We start from the raw sequence: 19,074 nt of genomic DNA, 5'->3' as shown, positions 1-19,074 counted from the left end.
ACATATATATATATATATATGTATGTATGTATGTATGTATGTATATATATTTAAAGTCACAACCCCTGGTATGCCCAAATATGGGAGGAAGATCACACTTCCATTCAATTCCCAGCAAGGGTATGGCTAGCTGATGAGAGCTAAATAGCTTGAAATAGATCTATACTAGTCTCCCTTTATTTATTTATCAGCACAAATATAACATATATATACATTCATACACACATACATATATACGTGTGTGTGTGTGTGTTGTGTGTGTGTTGTGTAGGTCTCTAGTTATTCCAAGCACCGAGCCTGAAGACGAATGAGACTTCGTCGAAACGTCGCCAAACGTTACGCGGGAGAAACCCCGAATAACTAGAGACCTACATACTAACACCCGCGAAAACCTCAGAAAACAAATATACACACACACACACACACACACACACACTTCCGTAAAGGAAGATTAGAAAAGTTTCTTATCAATATAATGGATGTTTAGCTAGAATAGGACATAAGGATTCAGTTTTATTGGAGGATTTTAGAAATATTAAATGAAATGCCAGTATGTGGTTATGTGTTACATTTCAGTATAGTTTATGATGAAGGACGTTTACATAATTATAGTCAAACATAATGGAGGTATAAGAGTAACACATATAAATATTTGAGTTAAAATACTTGAGTTAATAGGAATTATGTTGATGACTGTGGAAGAGATGCACGAAAACCTTTTCTAACCAACTGATACACTTTCTACAGTATGTATGGGTGAGAATTTTTTTATGTTGTTTCTTATGTTTAAAATAAATAAAAATTGCAAAAATAAAAAAGACTTGTGGACTTCAACTCCCAGATTCCCCAGCCCAGCTGGGGAATTCTGGGAGTTGAAGTCCACAAGTCTTAAAAGTTCCCAAGTTTGGACTATTTTGTCCAAACAAAATAGTCTATTTTGGTCTATTTTTAGAGGGTGGTTGAGGCCACTTGGGAGGTTTATCTCAGGTGTCCTCAGAGTCACCTGAGTGGGGCAAATGGCCGGGGAGCCTTCTGAAACTGCTGAACGACGTTCTCTATCTCCGGTCTACGACACGGTCCATTCAGCAGTTCCAAGGTCCAAGTTCCAAGGACACAGGTAAACCTCCAAGCGGCCTCAAGGACCCTGGGAAAAGGATGCAAATGACCGGCTGCCTGCAAGGGATTTAAACCCTTCCGTTCCCCAAAGGTGCTTTTTCAGGAGGCAGCTGGACTTCCTGTTTTCAAGCGTGAACCGGGTGTCTTTTTGGCGGGGGGGGGGTCTGACGCCAAGGCCGCCGCCATTTCTGTTCCAGAGCTAATCATCACCGCGGGGGGAAGAATATTCCCCCGTCCCGATCGAAGACGCCGTCAAAGAGGCAGTCCCCATTCTCAGCAACGTCATGTTAGTGGGAGACAGAGCCAAATATCTCGTCATGCTGATGACCCTTAAGGTGAGTGCCGGGTTTTCTCCTGCCTCCCCCCCCCCCCCCCACTAGGCACCGGGACCCACAAGGGGGGGAGACAAACTCAAGGGTTGCCATTCCCCCCCCCTCCCGAAAATCAGGCTTCCCTGATGCGCTTGCCAGATTCCAGAGCATTGTTTTGAGATGGGCGGACTTCCAATTCCCAGAAGTCCCCAGCCCACCGTGGCTGGCTAGGGGATTCTGGGTGTTGAAGTCCACCCATCTTCAAGCGGCCAAGGCTGGGAGGCAAAGAGTGGAATTGAAAGGGGCCGATATACGGTTCCACCACAAAACCGCGTTCGACTAAAGCGCGCTCGACAAAACCGCGTAGCTGACGTCATCACAGGGCGACAACAGCGCGGAGACAGAAGCACTCTGTAAACGCTAAACCTAAAATTAACCCCTAAATTAACCCCTAAACCTAACCCTTAACCTAACCCCCTAATCCTAACCCTAAACCTAACCCTAAACCTAATCCTTACCTTAAGTTGAATCGGCTTGCTTTCAAAGCGCTATTTAAAGCGCCCTTCTTTCTCCGCGCTCGCTGTTGTCACCCTGTTGATGACGTCAGCGACGCGGTTTAATCGGGCGCGCTTTAGTCGAGCGCGGTTTTGTCGTGCCACGCGATATACAGGATCAGTGGGGAATCCCACTTGGCTGAAAATCTTAGCCCACCCATCTTAAAAGCGGCCAAAATGGAGAAACATGCCGCTCCAGAGGGTTAAACTGGAGTTCACCCCTTTGGGGAAGGCACAACTTGAGGGTGTCGGTCCAGATTTTTTTTTTTAAATCACCTTTCAAACTCTTCAGGTTGAAAGCTTGAGGACTAGAACCTTGAAGAAAGCTGCAGCAGCGGGGAGTTTGCAGCATCCTGTCCTTCCGCAGACAATTTTAAGTCTTCTAATGCTCGGTTACTGAAGTCCTAAATGCTCCAAAAGAGTCGCTTAACTTAGGATGGGGCTGATCCTATGCTGGGGGGGGGGTTGAGGAAGAAGGTTCTGTGCGCCACCAATCACGGTGGGAAAGGATCATTTCTGAGGGTCCAGAAATGGCCTCCAAGTGGGGGGCAAACGTTTCTGGCCTCTGCCTTGAACTCTTATCTTGTACTCCACCTTGTCGGAATGGCCCACGCAGCCCGCTCTCAGCCACCCCCTTCTGGGCACCCACCAGGGGCAGGGCCAGCCACCACCAAGGGTGGCACTGTGTCCCTTCTACGCGGCCGTCCCAAGGCTGCTCCTCCTCTGCTTTTCCTAGAGCAAGGTGAACTTGGAAACGGGGCTCTCGGAAGACAGCTGACGCCTGAAGCCGTGAGTACTGCCAGAAACTGGGCAGCAAGTCGACCAAAGTCTCCGACATCGTGGGGAACAAAGACGTGGCTGTGTACACCGCCATCCAGAAGGGGTCATGAAGGTCAACGACCGCGCCACCTCCAACGCTCAAAAGATCCAGAAGTGGCTCCTCCTGAACAAGGACTTCTCCATCCAGAGTGGAGAGCTTGGTAAGCGGCTGGCATGGCTTCCCGCTCCTCTTTGTGGGGGTGGGAGATTTGGGGTGGGGGGCAAAAGGCTGCTGGGTAGAGGGGGGGTTGTCAGATGGTACAAGGCGGTGTTTCTGAACTTTGGTGGCCCAGGGGGATTCTGGGGGGTTGAAACCCACCCGTCTTCAAGGAGGATGCAAGGAGTAGGTTTTTGGGGGGCGATATGCAGGATCCGTGGGGCTCAGCCCAGATTCCGCTTGGCTGGGGATCTTAAGCCGTTTCACTCCGGAGAGATAATAAGCCCAAAGACATTTGTCCGGTCTTGGAAAGAGGAAGTCCTGGGGATGGGCAGGCACGGTTTAAAAGTCCTTGCCCCCTAACCTTTGTCCTCCAAGATGCTAAATTAAAAGAGCACCAGCCCTCTGCTCCCTTTTCCAAACGGAAGTTTTACATTTACTCCCGGAGGAATCTTACCCTTGTTGGGGGTCTCTTCAAAGGTTTTAAAGCTGCCTGCTCATGGGAGAATCTGAAGAGCCTCCTAGCTCAGGGTTACCCACTGGGGACAGCATCCCACCTGGGGAGGGAGCTGGTAGCCCATTCCTCACCAGTGTTAAGGGAGCAATCCTCCCCCTCTTCCATCCGAGGGTTGCGAGAAATTTCTCTGGAGCTTTGCACAGCTTCGGGGAAAAATTGAAAGGGATGATAGAGGGCCGGGCGGGGGGGTGGGGGGCTTGGGCGTTAACGTGACCCCCTGTGTCTGCCCTCAGGCCCAACCATGAAGCTGAAGAGGCCCGTGGTAGCCAAGATGTATCAAGAACAGATCCAACAGCTCTACTCGGAAACGCCGGATTTCTGAACGAAGATCCCCGTTCTCTCCGCCGGCCTGTGTTCAAAGTGCAGCATCTTTACCGGAGTCTTCCTGGCGGGGGGCGAGGTGCACCGTCGCTTCCCTTGATAAATGAGGTTTTTTCCCAACAAAGCCATCGTCTCTTGCCCTCCGCCACGACAGGAGAGTCCTCTGCACTTCGGACTCTGGCTTTCCGGGTGGGGACCTCAGGAAGAACCCCCGCCAGCTATTTTGACCCCCAGGTCCCTCTTCCCGAAATGAATGTACCAACCTCAGGGTTCTTTCTTTCTTTCTTTTCTTTCTTCTTCTTCTCTTTCCTTCTTTCCTTTTTCTTTCTTCTTTCCTTCTTTCTTTCTTCTTTCCTTCTTTCTTTCTTTCCTTCTTTCTTTCTTTCTTTCCTTTCTTTCCTTCTTCCTTTCTTTCCTTCTTTCTTTCCTACTTCCTTTCTTTCCTTCCTTCCTTCTTCTGTCCGTCCTTCCTTTCTCCAAGGGTGGGATGGGAGTTCTCTAGCAAACCAAAGGAAAACTTTGCAGCTGTGCCACACACAGTCGGGTGTGAACACTGTGTGTTCTTGTGGTGCCGTGGGGCAGCTCGTTGGGCGAGTCTTTGCACGGGGCACTTTTTCTCCTTCCACAAACGGCCGGTGTCCATGTTGCACACACACACAGCAGAAACATTTGTTCCCGCAAGGAGTCTGGCACACTTAAAAGTCTTCTCGTTGTTTTTACCTGGTTGCGGAAGGGTATGTGTGTGTGTTACCCAGCGAGGTTCGACCGGAGTTTGGGATCTTTTTCAGCATCTTGGGGTCCACTTTGTGCCTCTTGTACCAGGGGGCCAACGTCCCAGCGAGGAAGGAAGGAATGGGCAGAAACCTCCCTCCCCTCGCTCACAAGTGTCTTGGGAACACAATCTGGGGACCTGGGAGCATCGGTCAAAGTTTAACTTGCACTTGTTCCGTGTGAACCTAAGACTTAATTCCAGCCCAATTATCGTGCGCGCAGGGTGGGTGGGAGCTAGGCTGCCCAGCTGTGCCCTGCTCCCCATTAAATCTACCACGAAACTGCAAGTATGCTCTGGATACAAAACCCAAACGGTGTGGAAGAGCCAAAGTGTGAATTTGTGCCGCTTTTCAGTGCAAAGGGGGGGTATTTAAATGTTTGGTAAGAATTACGGTGAAGAGGCATTGAGCAAACGGGGGAAGGGGGTGTCTTAAAGGTGCAATCATGGATTATAATTTTTAATAGCGTGAGCTAAACCAAATCACTTTAGCTCCTAGTGTAAAACATGAGGGGAGGTGGGGCGTATTTGATAAAAGGTCAATCAGGCTGCTCTGTTTTCGTGGGGATGGCTTAAAGACTGCCATGGAGCTCATCTTTCTCCCTGTTAAATGTGATAATAGGAGTTCCCTGTATTTATGAATTGGGTGCGAAGGAATCGTGTCTTTAGGAATCAAATGTGTCCATTTGTCCATTTTTATTAGTGTGTTTTTTTCTTAAGCGTTTTCAAAGCCATCCAAAGCTGGGAGGGTCACCGCATATTGTAACATGGTCTGTAAGTAAACGTTTGGGGGGTCTTTTTTTCTTGCAAAATATGCAGATGTTGGCTAACAGCCTTCCAGGCTCCCCTTTCCTTGCAACGTGGTTATTATCTTGACGGGAGTTTGAAGTTCGCCTTCCCTGATTCATCCTCAAATTTTGAGGTCCGGCTCTTGATATTCTCTAAAGTGGAGTGCCAGAAATCAGGACGCAAAAGCCAGGGGTGGCTGCGGGGGGAAAAAAAGACATTTTAAGTGGAAATTCTGTATATTTTTCACCCACCTGTTGCAGGGCATGTTGTACTTTATGTGGTCCCAGGTTTTGTCTTAAGGCCTTTCGAATCATGTCAGGCAAAATATTTCAGAATAAACAAAAAGATGCAAGCTCAGAACCGGCCTTGAGTGTGTTTTTTTTAGCCCTCTTTCCAAGGGTGTCCCGGGTGAACTTCTGCCTGCAGCCAAACGCAGCCCCACGGGAGTGTTGTGGCAGGTTAAGCTGGACTGGGTGCAACCTTCCCTTCAGGGGCTGATCCTCAATGGTTCTTGCAGGTCGTAAAACACCAACAAGTCACACAAAAACATGGTTAATGAGCCATGGTGGGGCAGTGGTTGGAGTGCAGTACTGCAGGCTACTTCGGCTGACTGCCGGCTGGACTGCAGTTCGAAACCTCACCAGGCTGAAGGTTGCCTCAGCCTTTCCCTCCTTCCAAGGTGGGTCAAATGAAGACCCAGATTGTTGGGAGCAAGAGGCTGACTCCGTAAACCATTTAGAGAGGGCTGCAAAGCACTGCAAAGCGGTGTATAAGTCTTTAAGTGCTGTTGCTATTAATGGACAGGCAGAAAGGCTCACAGGAGGTGCTGTAAAGTACTGGGGAAGCGTTTCATTTAGAGGCCATTCAAAGTTCAACAGACTGACTTAGAATAACTTCATTGTGATTTTAAAGGTACCCTAACCGGCATACCTTAAAATGAAATTTCATTGCATGCAGCTCTCAAAGGGTCACCACCTCCAATGGAAAATCTATAAAAACAATGATTGCTGTGTGTGTGTGTGTGATCTTAACAACCCAATAATCCTTTGCGGAGTGAAATGTGGGCTTGTGAATGGAGCTATCAGAGTGTTTACTGGCCAGATGCCCTTCCTATCGCCAATGCAGAGTTATTTTTCAGCAGATATATCTTTGTGCCGAGAAATAGCTGCCTCTATCTAGAATTGAACTCACAGCCTCTTTATTGTGAGGCGAGAGCTCCACCTCTAGGCTACTGTGTGTGCGTGTGTGTGTGTGTGTCTATACACGTAAATATGCATATACCCACATATATGACACACACAAACAACACAGTCTCTAGTTCGGATGTAAAAGTGACATGACTGTTGTTAACACTAAGGACTTTTGGTCGGAGCCCCGTGATCATGTGAACAAAATTCAGACGTCTGGCAACAGACTCATACTTACGACCGTTGCTGTGTCCCAAAGTCAAGAGATCCCCCTTTTGCAAACTTTTGGATGGTCAAAAATCCAGGGGGATTCACTTAGTAACCCTGTAGTAACCTCTTGACTGCAGTGATAATAAGGATAGAATAGAATAATAAATAGGATACGATGAATAAGGGTAGAATAGATAAGAAAGAATAGAATAAGATGGGATAGGATAAATAGAATAGATTAAGGAACAAGGATAAATAGAGTAAGATAAGGAATAAGGATAGAATAGAATAAATAAATAGGATACGATGAATAAGGGTAGAATAGAATAAGAAAGAATAGAATAAGATGGGATAGGATAAATAGAATAGATTAGGAACAAGGATAAATAGAGTAAGATAAGGAATAAGGAGAGAATAGAATATAAAATAGGAAATACGATGAATAAGGGTAGAATAGAATAAGAAGAATAGAATAAGATGGGATAGGATAAATAGAATAGATTAAGGAACAATGATAAATAGAGTAAGATAAGGAATAGGATAGAATAGAATAATAAATAGGATACGATGAATAAGGGTAGAATAGAATAAGAAAGAATAGAATAAGATGGGAATAGGATAAATAGAATAGATTAAGGACAAGGATAAATAGAGTAAGATAAGGAATAAGGATAGAATAGAATAATAAATAGGATACGATGAATAAGGGTAGAATAGAATAAGAAAGAATAGAATAAGATGGGATAGGATAAATAGATAGATTAAGGAACAAGGATAAATAGAGTAAGATAAGGAATAAGGATAGAATAGAATAATAAATAGGATACGATGAATAAGGGTAGAATAGAATAAGAAAGAATAGGAATAAGATGGATAGGATAAATAGAATAGATTAAGGAACAAGGATAAATAGAGTAAGAAGGAATAAGGATAGAATAGAATAATAAATAGGATACGATGAATAAGGGTAGAATAGAATAAGATGGGATAGGATAAATAGAATAGATTAAGGAACAAGGATAAATAGAGTAAGATAAGGAATAAGGATAGAATAGAATAATAAATAGGATACGATGAATAAGGGTAGAATAGAATAAGAAAGAATAGAAGATGGGATAGGATAAATAGAATAGATTAAGGAACAAGGATAAATAGAGTAAGATAAGGAATAAGGATAGAATAGAATAATAAATAGGATACGATGAAGGGTAGAATAGAATAGAGATAGAATAAGATGGGATAGGATAAATAGAATAGATAAGGAACAAGGATAAATAGAGTAAGATAAGGAATAAGGATATGATGAATAATAAATAGGATACGATGAATAAGGGTAGAATAGAAGCATAGAAGAATGGATAGGAATAAATCGAATAGATTAAGAACAAGGGCTAAATAGAGTAGATAAGGAACTAGGATAGATAGAATAATAAATAGGATCCGATGAATAGGGTAGAATAGAACAGAATAGAAGATGGGATAGGATAATAGAATAGATTAAGGAACAAGGATAAATAGAGTAAGATAAGGAATAAGGGTGAGAATAATAAAGAATAGGATAGGATAACGAATAGATAGAATCCGAGTTGGAAGGGACCTTGGAGGTCTTCTAGTCCAACCCCTTGCCCTAAGGCAGGAACCCTACAACAACTTCAGACAAATGGTTTCCCAGCATCTCTTAAACCAACTCGCACACTTCTGGAGGTAAGAGACTAGTCCCTTATCTGAAATGGTTACAGGTTGGGCAGGGGGCTGGCTAGAAGACCTCCAAGGTCCCTTCCAGCTCTGTTTATTCTTAACTCTAAGCGCTATGGCTATTGATCCAGGCCAGCCATGTTAAAGAAAAAAAGCTGAATGGCCAAGAAACATTTAAGTCCCATCCCAACTTGCTTTTCCAAGAGGCAACGGAACTCAGGCGTACAACATTAGTGAAAAAAAACATTACCAAAAGTTAAAAGGAATTAAATAAAGCATCCAAAAACAAAACCCAATTAAAATTTTAAAAATTAGATTAAAGTTAACAATTAATCATTTATTTCATTCTGTTCAGGCCAGGCCAAACAGAATAAATTTTGTGGGGTTTTCCTTGAGTTTTTTTCTTCTCCGAGAAACTTTTTCAACTCTTGACTGTATTATAGAGCTGAAAACAAAAACCCAATTAAAATTTTTAAAAAATTAGATTAAAATTAACAATTAAACTAATCATTTATTTCATTCTGTTCAGGACAGGCCCAGCAGAATAAATTTTTATGGGTTTTTCCTTGATGAGATTTTTTCTTCTCGGAAGAAACTTTTTCAACTCTTGACTGTATTATAGAGCTGAAAAACAAAACCCAATTAAAAATTTTAAAAAGTAGATTAAAATTAACAATTAAATTAATCATTTATTTTATTCTGTTCAGGCCAGGCTGAGCAGAATAAATTTTATGGGTTTTTTCCTTGATGAGATTTTTTCTTCTCCGAGAAACTTTTTCAACTCTTGACTGTATTATAGATCTGAAAACAAAACCCAATTAAAATTTTAAAAATCAGATTAAAATTAACAATTAAATTAATCATTTATTTTATTCTGTTCAGGCCAGGCCGAACAAATTTTTATGGGTTTTTCCTTGATGAGATTTTTTTTGAAACTTCTTCAACTCTTGACTGTATTATAGATCTGAAAACAAAACCCAATTAAAATTTTAAAAATCAGATTAAAATTAACAATTAAATTAATCATTTATTTTATTCTGTTCAGGCCAGGCCGAACAAATTTTTATGGGTTTTTCCTTGATGAGATTTTTTTTTGAAACTTCTTCAACTCTTGACTGTATTATAGAGCTGAAAACAAAACCCAATTAAAATTTTAAAAAAAATTAGATTAAAATTAACAAATTAATCATTTATTTAATTCTGTTCAGACCAGGCCAAACAGAATAAATTTTTAATGGTTTTCTTGAGATTTTTTCTTCTCCGAGAAACTTTTTCAACTCTTGACTGTATTCTAGAGCTGAGGAAGCTTCTCGGAGGAGGAGGAGCGAAACCTCTTCAAGGAAAATCACCCCAAAAAAGCCCAGTTGCCTCTTGTGGGGGGGGGGGGTGAAAAAGCATTTTTGGGACAACCACATCTGGATGACAGAAAGCCTCATGATATCCCATCATCCCCAGCTGAATGGAGCAACATGGGCCTGCTGTGCTCCCTCCCTCCCTCCCAAGTGGGCCCTTTAAAGCAGCGCTCTGCGCATGCGCAGAGGCCCTCAGCAATCTTTCCTCTCCCCCCCCCCCCCTCCGCACCCAACCCTACAATTCCCCCTCAGCGCTCTTTGGCGCCAAAACGCGCGGCAACCGCCGGCCCCGCCTCCCCCCCTCCTCCCCCGCCCGCCTTTCCAGAGCCGCCCAATGGGAGCGAGCCGAGGGGGCGTGTCCTCCGACGTCACGGGGCAGGCTAGCAACAGTTGCCTCGAAACCCCGCGCGAGGAGGCGCCATAGTGACCGTAGCCCTGGAGACGGTTACTTGCCAACGGGAGCCGCCGCCGCCGCCGGCGCCGCCTGCACCCTCGGCCGCCGGAACCCAGCGCAGCCCCGCGGGGAGCCCGGCAGCCCCGGCGAGGCCAGGTAAGACTTCGGGGCGGGGGGTGGGGGGGGTGGAGGAGGCTCCGCGTACCTGGCACCGGAGACGGGCAGGAGTTCCGGGATGTTGGCGGGGGAGGGGGTAGGAAGGCCGTGTTAATCCGGAGTGACTCCGGAGGAAGTTTGCAACAGGTGGGCCCAGGCGCTTTGGCTGGAGGGAGCGGCTGGAGGGCTGTATCAGCCCCCACCTCAATCCTAACCCACCTGTCTCTCTCCCCCCCCCCCCCATTTGCAAGTTTTCCCTTCAGGGGGAGGGATGGCTCAGGGTCGGACCCCCCCCCCAACGCCGTAATTTTGGGGTGGGGGCGATTAAAGTGAGTTTGGGGGGGTCCCAGGGCGGTGTTTCCCACGCGCAGCAACTTTTCAGACGGGCGGACTTCAACTCCCAGAATTCCCCAGGCAGCGAAGCTGCCTGGGGAATTCTGGGAGTTGAAGTCCGCCCGTCTGAAAAGTTGCTGCGCGTGGGAAACTAGATACTTTCCCCCAAACTCTTTTGCTCCACGACCCTCTTGGACTCCCAAAGCCCCCCTGGTGGTGGTGTTTTTTAGGGGGGAGAGGGGTTTTCTCCTCTTTCTTGCCCCCTTTCTCCCGTACATTAGGATGGGTGACAAATAGAGAGGGGGGGGGTAGTCTGGGGGATGACATCCTTGAATGGGGAGCGACTGGTGTCAATCAAGAGTCCGGTTTGGGTTGGCAGGGAAATGACACAAATCGTGGTTGGATCTGTGAGCTGTGTCGAGGGATCTCCTTGCTTTCTTGCTAGGGCTGACATTGGGAGGGGGGGAGGGAGCGAGGGAGGAAGGAGAAAGAAAGAGGGGAAGGAGAGGAAGGGAGGAAGGGGATAGGTTAAGGAAAGAAGGAAGGGGGAAGAGGAAAGGAAAGAAAGAAGGGAAGGGAGGGAGGAAAGTTGGAAGAAGGAAAGAGAAAGGAAGGGGAAAGAAGGAAGGAAAGAAAGAAGGGAAGGGAGGGAGGAAAGTTGGAAAGAAGGAAAGAGAAAGGAAGGGAAGAGAGGAAAGGAAAGAAAGAAGGGAAGGGAGGGAGGAAGTTGGAAAGAAGGGAAGGGAAAGAAGAAAGAGAAAGAAGGGAAAGGAGGGGGAAAGTTGGAAAGAAGGAAAGCTAAAGGAAGGGAAAGAAGAAAGAGAAAGAAGGGAGGGAGGGAGAAAGTTGGAAAGAAGGAAGAGAAAGGAAGGGAAAGAAGAAAGAGAAAGAAGGGAAGGGAGGGAGGAAAGTTGGAAAGAAGGAAAGAGAAAGGAAGGGAAAGAAGAAAGAGAAAGAAGGGAAGGGAGGGAGGAAAGTTGGAAAGAAGGGAAGAGAAAGGAAAGGAGCAAAGAGAGGGAAGGAAGGCGGGAAGGGGAGGGAGGGAGGGAGGAAAGTCTGAAAGAAGGAAGGGAAGAAGAAAGAAAAGGAAAGGAGCAAAGAGAAGGAGAAAGAAGGGAAGGGAAGAGAGGGAGGGAGGGAAGTTGGTTTCGCGGTGCAGAGCCTGGCGGGATTCCTTCCAGGCAGCCAAGGGGTCTTGGCCAGAGCCACCCAGATCTATTTAAAACATCCCCTCCCCTCCCAAATGCCAGCACTCTTCAAATCTGGCTGACATTCCTGCTGGAGCTGACTTCTGTCTGGCTTGGCGTGCCAGGACTTGCTGCTGCTGCTGCCTCCTCCCTCGGCTCGGCAGCGTCGGGGAGATTAGATTTCACATAAGCCGAACCCGGCCTTCCTTTTCCATTGCATGCTGGGCTGATCCTTGTCTGTCTCTCTCTCTCTTTCTCTGAAATTGAACCAGAGGGGAGCAGGAAAAGGGGCTCGGGATTTGGAGAAGGGGACGAGCTCAGGGTGAGCTTTGCTCCACTTTGCAAACCTTTGGAAGCAAACTTAGTGGCGTGACGCAGATTGACATGATGCAAGGAGAAAGACGGAAAGGGGGGGGCGAGAAAAAGGCTGACGGTGCTTTTCGCTGCCTTTCCTGATAAAGCTACTCTCCCGTTGTGTGAACGATAAAAGCGTTTATGACGGCGAGGTGGCCTTATCTGTCCACGAGACACTCCCACAGTCCCCACCACCGATGATCAAAGCCGGGCTCCGGAAACTGAGATAACGCTCCCTTTTTTGGTGGTGGTTTGTTGGTTTTGCTAAATCTTTGTTTTTAGTCGATTTTAGTTTGTTTTCATCCCGGACGAGGAAACGGACAGATTGGGAGCAACAGATTGGCTCCTGTTGGGGCCTAAGGCTGACTCCTACCTCTGCTTATTAACCCCGGGATGCAATTGGCCAGACAGGTTTATGGTTCACTGTTTATGGTTTACCGTTCTCGGCATGCAATTAAGAAGAGGCCCATGGACAAGAGTTAAGCGGTTTAATCAGGATAGAGCTGGAAGGGACCTTGGAAGTCTTCTAATCCAACCCCTGGCTCAAGCACCCTACAGCAATGGGGGCAAACCTTTTTCTAAAGCGGTGCCACAACACCGTGTGCATGCACTATCGCACACGAGCATGTGCCCACCCACCTGGGCTTGTGCAAGCGACTCCCCACCTGCGCATGTATGAGCGACCCCCATGTGTGTGTTGGGGGGGGGATTTTCACCCTCCCCAGGCTCCGGAGGCTTTCCTGAAGCCTAGGCAGGGCGAAAACAGCCTCCCCCCCCCCGCTGCCCTCCGGAAGGCTGAAAATCAGCTGGCCAGTGCACACATGCGCACTGGAGTTGAGGGCTGCCCTGCCGGCAAATGTGGCTCCACGGTGCCACATGCCACCTGTGGCATGCGTGCCATGGGTTCACCATCCCAGCCCTCCAGCATTTCAGACAGATGTGCGTTTTCCCAGCCACTTACAGAAGCATCTGGCAGTGATGCTCCCCACATTTTCCTAGCTTTCCGAGAAGTAGGTTGTGGTCTACTTTGCCGAATGCCTTGCTGAAGTCTTAAGTCTACTTACAGTGTTTCTCAACCTTGGCAACTTGAAGATGTCCGGACTTCAACTCCCAGAATTCCCCAGCCAGCGAATGCTGGCTGGGGAATTCTGGGAGTTGAAGTCCAGACATCTTCAAGTTGCCAAGGTTGAGAAACATTGGTCTACTATTTCCATTCGCTGTTCTGCTCATTTAGTCACTTTGTCTCAGGATGAAATGAGATTGGTTTGACACGACATGTTTTCTAACCAACTCCTGCTGGCTACTAGTTACAACTTTGTTTCTAGAGCTTTACAAATCTGTTTATTGATTCTTTTGATTCCAGGATCTCCCCAGGCAGTTTTCTAAAGTGTGTGTGTTTTTTTTAAGTGTCCTAAATGGCAGCCCTGTGAGAAAAACAGGCTGTTGCCCAGTTCAAACAGGGAAGTTTGTTGGACGAGGCCATTCAGTTTAAAGAGGAGGGGAGAAAAGCTTTGATGCCAGTCCTTTTCTCCGCCCGGCCCGGCCTCATCCGGACCACAGCACCCACTTCCCTTAAATGCCTGCTGCCCTCCTTTCCCTGCGGTGCCAACTCAGCTCTTCCCTTCGTCGGCAAGTCTCTTCCGTGCAAAAAACGGGGAAATGCAGCGTCAGTGCCCTGGTGTTGCAAGAGACAGGCCTGTTCCTCCGCCCCCTCCCTCCCCCCCCCTTTTTTTCCCCCTTTCTGCAGTAAAGTTTCTCCCAGGGCTGCTGGGGGAAATGTTTTCCCTTCCCTGCCTGGCCCTGCAGAGTCCTGGCTCTGTGGAGGCTTCCTGGCCGATCTTTTTGCTTTCGCTTTGCAAAGCCCTCGTCTCAACTACTTCCGGGTTGGAGTCCCTGGAAGCTGCAGATTTAGACCCCAAGAAGCAGAATAACCGAGTTGGAGGCATTCTACTCCCACCCTCTTCTCTAGCCAGAGACCCTAGGCCAGGTCTGCCAAAGTCAAGGCCCCGGAGCTGGAGCCGGCCTGAGGGGAGGGGTGCTTAGATCTGCCCTGCAGGACCACCCTGGAAACAGCAAAAGACCAGCCCAGGGGGGGCTCTGCCAATGGTCAATGGAGCCCCCTTTCGCTGGCAGAGCCTTCGGGCCCCACAGGGGCCCCAACACAAGTGGCCACGCCCACCCCAGCCCCTCAAGGTCAGACCCTTACGCAACCCTCAATGAAATCGAGTTTTGATACCCCTGCCCTACACCGTTTAGGCCGTTGCTTTGAGCTCCGAGCTTGGCGATTTTTGCAAACGTTTCATCACCATTCGTGGAGACCTCGTCGGTGAGTTTTGCCTTGTGCTCGTCTGTCAGAACACAGGTCTGACAGACGAGCACCAGTCAAAGCGCACGGATGATGTCTCCTCGAGTGGTGATGAAACGTTTGCAAAAATTGCCAACGGCCCCATTACCAACCTGAGCTACTAATATTCAAACATTTCAACTCTATATCATGTCAGACAGATGGCTGTCAATCAGACTTCCTTTCTGAGCTTCAGCTGTTCCCCTCGTTCCCCCTCAGTCAAGCTCCTTTTCAGGGTCCTTGGCGCTCTCTGAGCTTGGGGTCCCAAAGGGGCTCTTTTTTCAGGAGGCAACTGGACTTTCTTGTTTTTTTCTTTTGAAGACGTTTCGCTTCTCCTCCAAGAAGCTTCTTCAACTCTGACTGGATGGTGGGGAAGGGAAGGATTTATAGCCCTTGCAGACAGCTGGTCATTTGCATCCTTCGTGAGAGTTGTTGAGGCCACTTGGAGGTTTACTTGTGTCCTCAGGGTCACCTTGGAACTGCTGAATGGACCGTGTTGTAGACCGGAGATAGAGAATGTCGTTCAGCAGTTTCAGAAGGTCCACACCCATGTGCCCCACTCAGGTGACTCTGAGGACCCCTGAGATAAACCTCCAGGTGGCCTCAACGACCTTCTAAAAGGATGCAAATAACCAGCTGCCTGCAAGGAGTATAAATCCTTCCGTTCCCCACCATCCAATCATTATTTATTTATTTATCAGAGCTGAAGAAGCTGCTCGGAAGAGAAGCAAAATGAAAAGAAAAACCAAAAAAAAAAGGCCAGTTGCCTCTTGAAAAAGCACCTTTGGCCTGGAGGGCTGAGAATCTCCACGGACCCTGAGCTCGGTAACTTTCTTGCAGACATTTCATTGCCAAACTAGGTAACATCATCAGTTCTAGAAGGGAGTGGAGTTTATTCTCGGATTGTATTCCGGTGGCTGTGCCCTGTCAGGGTTGGTCTTAGAGTTTGGGCTGTTAACTGCTGGCTTGTTCAGCAGTTCCTTGATTAGGCTGCTGTTTTAAGGGAATAACAGAGTTGGAAGGGACCTTGGAGGTCTTCTAGTCCAGCCCCCTGCCTAGGCAAGAAACCCTACACCACTTCAGACAAAGGGTTATCCAGCATCTTCTTAAAAGCCTCCAGTGTTGGGGCATTCGCAACCTCTGGAGACAAGACCTTCTGCTGGTTAATTGCTCTGTTGTGAAACGTTGGTCTAATGCCCGGTTGTTGATCCGTTGTTAATCTTGGGGTTCATCTATGCTCCTCTGGGTGCTGGTGGGGAAGTGTTTTTGTTCCCCTTTTTGACTCGTCGATGCTCTCTTCTGCATCGCGTAGAGATATTGTTTATCTCTATGTGTCTGTCGATGGCCGAGCACCAGGCTTCTAAGAATTCCCTGGCCTTTTTGGACTCGGTTCGGTCCAGAATGGCCATAGGGTTAAGTCTGTCCACGCGTTGTAAAATGAAAGAGTTTTCCTCCTGTCTTCCAACGGCTAGTTGGCGTCCATGGATGTCTTCTGCCTGTTGGTCCTACATATTGTCTGTTGCAGTCATTACATTGTCTGTCGGAGATGACATACTCGGTTTTTAATTCTGGGTTGTCGTGAGGAGCTGTTTGTGGCTTGCCTGCTGCTCTGGTTGCGTTGGCCGTGTGTTTTCTTTTGCCTTTTCAGGGCTTGTGTCGGTTGTGTTGTATTGGGTTGAGTCAGGCCCTTTTTGATAAAGTTGTGCGTGACCCGTCAAAACCGCGTTCCACAAAAGCGCGGTCGACGAAATCGCGTATGTGACGTCATCACAACGCGACGAAAAAGATCGAAAAATTGAAATAAAAATTAAATTACAGCAAGCTGATTCACATAAAGGTAAGCGTTAGGTTAAGGGTTAGGGTTAGGTTAAGGGTTAGGGTTAGAGCGTTAGCGTTACGTTTAGCGTTAGGTTAAGGGTTAGCGTTAGGTTTTTCGTTACGTTAAGGGTTAGGTTTAGGGTTAGGTTTAGGGTTAGGTTTGAGGGGGTTAGGGTAAGGTTTTCGCTTTATTTTTACATTTTTCAATCTTTTTCGTCGCGCTGTGATGACGTCACATACGCGATTTTGTCCGCGGTTTTGTTGTCCGCGGTTTTGTGGTACAACCAAAGTTGTGTGGATATCCACTGTTGGAAGAGGTTATATAGACCGGGGGGGGGGGGGGCTCACCATCCTTTCGGACCTCATAATTTTAAATCCCGCGGACCACTAATAAGAATTTTTTTAAAAAAGATAAATAGTATTTAGTGCAATATAAAAATGCAAGTAATTTTTCTGCGGACCACCAAGATTTTCTCCCAGACCACTGGTTGGTGACTGCTGGTATAAGACAGTGGTCTCCAACCTTGGCAGCTTTAAGACTTGTGGACTTCAACTCCCAGAAATGCCCTTCTGCTTGGGCGGAGGGGGGGGGGTCGGACTAGAATCAGTGGTCTCCAAGCTTGGCAACTTTAAGACCTGTGGACTTCAACTCCCAGAGTTCCTCAGCCAGCTTTGCTGGCTGAGGAACTCTGGGAGTTGAAGTCCACAGGTCTTAAAGTTGCCAAGCTTGGAGACCACTGGTATAAGACCCTCTATTTCTTTTTTTCTGCTGCAGTGAGTTTGTGCACAAATTGATGGGAACACCCCACAGTCCTCCTCTTCCCCCCTCCTTCTCCTGATGAGGTTACCTAGTTGGGTCATGAACCATCTAGAAGAAAACCACCAAGGATCCTCTTCTCCTCCTCCTCCACCTTTCAGGCGGCTTCACGACGCCAAGTAGGTAACATCATCAGAGCTAGAAGGAGAAAGAGAAGAGGAGGAGGAGGAGAAGGACTCCTTTGTCCTCTCTGAGCTTGGTGGTCTCCTTGCAGACGTTTTCCAACCCAACTAGGTAACGTCATCCGCTCTAGAAGTCTCTTTTGTTTCCCTCTCCCTTTTCTTGCCGACATAAAGGCGAAAGGCTCATCCATACGACAAAAAGCACACTTTTCCCCCTCCTTTTAATTTTTATTTATTTATCAAACTCAAGAGACCGGCTCCTGGTGGAGAACGGACCCCAGCCCTCTTCCAAGACCGGAGTCAAAAGAACCCCTTAGGTGAGACCTTACCCCTTCCTGGATGCCGCACAGCGTAACATTCGCTTGCGTGTTTTGCAGCTGGGAGGAGCAACATGGTTTATCACTTCAAAGCCATGAAGAAAGCCAGGCCTTCATCCTTCCTTCGCCTTCAAAGAACGCACTTTTTTTTTTTTTTAGACCAATCCAACCTTTGAATTCGAATGTAATTGCACCTAAACCTAACTCTGTCATTAAGTAATTATAGTTTAATACGAACACCTCCGATGGCACGTACTAACTTTTGATTTTTGGTGTCGTTTGAAATATTACAACCTGATGGACGGCAACATTTTGGAGAGCAGGCCCCCCCCCCCGATTCCGCCTCTCCGGGTTTCAAAAAGCCGAGGGCTTGAGGCTCCCCATTTGTAAAAGAGCTGGCTCTTCCAGGGAGCCACAGCCCTTAGACTTATATACCGCTTCATTGTGCTTTTACAGGCCTCTCTAAGAAGTTTTACAGAGTCGGCCTCTGGCCCTCCCAACAATCCGGGTGCTCATTTTACCCACCTGGGAAGGAGGGGAGGCTGAGTCAACCTGGAGCCAGTCAGGATCGAACTGCTGGCAGCCAGGAGAAGTAGCCTGCAGTACTGCCTTCTAACCACTGTGCTACCCCGCCGATGGATCGATAGATAATAGATAGATAGATAGATAGATAGATAGATAGATAGATAGATAGATAGATAGATAGATAGATAGATGACAGACAGAGGTTGTGGGAGCTTCATCCCTGGAGGCGTCCAAGAAGAGACTGGACTGCCATCTATCAGAAATGGTGTAGGGTCTCCTACTTGGGCAGGGGGTTGGATTGATGACTTCCAAGGTCTCCTCCAACTCTGTTAATCTGTTAGATAGAGATAGATGATTAGGTAGGTAGGTAGGTAGGTAGGTCGGTAGGTAGGTAGGTAGGTAGGTAGAGATAGATAGATAGATAGATAGATAGATAGATAGATAGATAGATAGATAGATAGATAGATAGATATAGATAGATAGATAGAGATAGATAGATAGATAGATAGATAGATAGAGATAGATAGATAGATAGAGATAGATAGATAGATAGATAGATAGATAGATAGATAGATAGATAGATGACAGATAGATGATAGGTGGGTGGGTAGGTTAGGTAGGTAGGTAGGTAGATAGGTATAGATAGATAGATAGATAGATAGATAGATAGATAGATAGATAGATAGATAGATAGATAGAATGGATGCAGATAGATAGATAGATAGATAGATAGATAGATAGATAGATAGATAGATAGATAGATAGATATAATAGAGGCAGACAGACAGAGTAGACAGATACATGGATGGATGGATGGATGGATAAGAGTAGATGGATGGCTAATAGATAGATAGACACACACACACAGTAGATGGTTGGCTGATTGGATAGATAGAATAGATAGATACAG

At 46.8% G+C, this 19,074-nt stretch overlaps 1 protein-coding gene across 3 annotated transcripts in view; it reads left to right on the top strand.

Annotated features, from left to right (window-relative positions):
- Positions 1 to 10,223: 10,223 nt before the first annotated feature.
- Positions 10,224 to 19,074, top strand: part of RFX2 (regulatory factor X2) — a 58,113-nt gene continuing 49,262 nt past the window's right edge. For all 3 annotated transcript variants that reach the window (XM_032239168.1, XM_032239165.1, XM_032239160.1), the window contains exon 1: positions 10,224 to 10,347. The gene's annotated coding sequence lies outside the window, so the exon portion shown is untranslated. The remainder of the gene's footprint in view (positions 10,348 to 19,074) is intronic.

The sequence above is a fragment of the Thamnophis elegans genome, chromosome 1, assembly GCF_009769535.1.
Source record: "Thamnophis elegans isolate rThaEle1 chromosome 1, rThaEle1.pri, whole genome shotgun sequence".
NCBI classification, from domain to species: domain Eukaryota; kingdom Metazoa; phylum Chordata; class Lepidosauria; order Squamata; family Colubridae; genus Thamnophis; species Thamnophis elegans.
This window is presented reverse-complemented; position numbering and strand designations above follow the sequence as displayed.